This window comes from Haemorhous mexicanus, chromosome Z, assembly GCF_027477595.1.
Source record: "Haemorhous mexicanus isolate bHaeMex1 chromosome Z, bHaeMex1.pri, whole genome shotgun sequence".
In the NCBI taxonomy this organism is placed as follows: domain Eukaryota; kingdom Metazoa; phylum Chordata; class Aves; order Passeriformes; family Fringillidae; genus Haemorhous; species Haemorhous mexicanus.
The window spans coordinates 36,235,331-36,237,239 of NC_082381.1; positions in this window are offsets into that span (position 1 = coordinate 36,235,331).

Sequence of the window (1,909 nt, forward strand, 5' to 3'; positions counted from 1 at the left end):
TCCTGCAGTCCATCTGCAGCTCTTCCATGATCAAATGGCAGGGGCACTTGGAGAACAGAGCCTCTGAGAAGAGGCAGAAATCCTGAGCAGAGAGGGGCCAGAGAACAGGGAGCCATCAGAGCAGGGGAGGGAGGTGGCATTTCCTTCCTGCCACCTGCTGACACTCCCGCTAACTTCTGGGTTAGAACAGCTATGCAGGAAGGCAAGAGGATGTAAGGACTACTTGCAGGCACTGGAAGCACAGAGCCTGGCAGGCTCCAGCACTGAGCCCCAGGAAGAACAGCTAGCATGGAAGGGTTAGAGCTGGCTGGAGAAGCAGAAGGAAGTGGTGGAATAGAAGTGCTTTTGAGCCTGGGAAAGAGGGAATCTGAGCGTGATGGCAGGTGCCAGTAAGATTTCTCTTGACCAAATATCAAGGACAAGCTGCAGGCAGAACTGCAGGAAGCTCAGAGGAAGATGAAGGCAATGGAGAAGAGCCACCAAGAAAACATGGAGAGGATGCGCAAGGTCCTGCTGCAGTACAAGCTGGCTGAACTAAAGCAGGTGAGTGAAAGAGCAGGAGGCACTGCAGTCACACAACGAGTGGTCTCTGCCCTTGTTGCCTTTGCCCTGCAGAGCAGCAGGTGGATGGGGACGATGTGTCTGAGTGCCACGCTCTGAGGTCTCCATGGCAGCTGGTCAGAAGGACACTTACTGGGCCACTGAATCTCAGCTGCTGCCCTGGGCAGCAGGGCTTGTGCTTTGGCCGCTGGGCCAGCAATCCTGTGAATGTATTTCTGCTGGCCTCTTAGAGCTCACTTTGTTTTTTGAGGGGTTTGTTCAGGTCAGCATGGAGACCCACACAGATTCTGAAGCACTTGTCCCTGTCCATGGTGAATGCAGTCCTCAGAAAGGGGTGAAATGTGCAGTTGTTCTTTCCCTTTCCCAGTCTCTACTACGGCTGGCTGTGACAAGCTCTAGTCTCTGACTGCTGTTTGCGTTGGACTTGAGGAGGAAGACTTGACAGCTCAGCTTGCAGCCTAACACCAGTGTTGTTCCTCAGGGCTTGACTTTGAAATGCTGTGTCTGAGGCATCTCTGCCAGGCACCTCTCTGACAAAACCAAATTTCTTGTCCCAGATGGAAGCAGGATCTGCCATCAAAGCTGCCGCCGCAGCCGCATCCTCGGAAGCAGCCTCCTCTCCGCAGCCTGAAAACCGGAGCATGAGCAGTTCGCCCCGCTGGAGCCAGGAGAGAGAGAAGCAGTTCCTGAAGCTGCTGAGTACGTCCTGGGGATTTCTTGTGCGATCGAGCAGTGTATTATAGTGTGTGTGCCTCAGCATGAGCTGTAGCACATGTTCCTCCCCACTCTGGTGTCAGACAGACCTTTTGGACTCCCTACAGAAGCCAGGGTTGTGCTTGGGGGCAGCAAGGGAGCACTTAGGGCGTTTCTCTTGCCTTTGAGGCAAAAGCTGGGAGTGGGTGGGCTTTGCCTGAGCTTCCCTGTGCAGTAAAGACTAAAGCAGGGATTGTGTCCAGAACAGCAGTAGGCTCTGATCTAGCCAATGACTCAGGGAAGGTGTATGTGCTAGTGTGGCCAAAGTGATCGGAAGAAATGGTTTCCTAGATTCCCTTTAGACTCCTGACTTTAGGCTCTTGACTCATTGGAGTAAAATTACTTCAGAGACATTGATTGGCTCTGTGGCTGGTTTAATAATGGTGTTGTTTTTATGACTGTCAGTATTTCTACTATTCTTTCTACACTGTGGTTTGATAAGAATTCGACATTTTGGTTAGCCTGAACTCCTTGAAGAGAACATCAGGCGATAGAACTAAGAAGAGAGGAAGAGATCTTTTTCAGTACCCCCTACAAGTTAAAAAGTTACATTCTTAGAACAATCCCAATTTATCAGAGAGAAAGAATTGTTTTC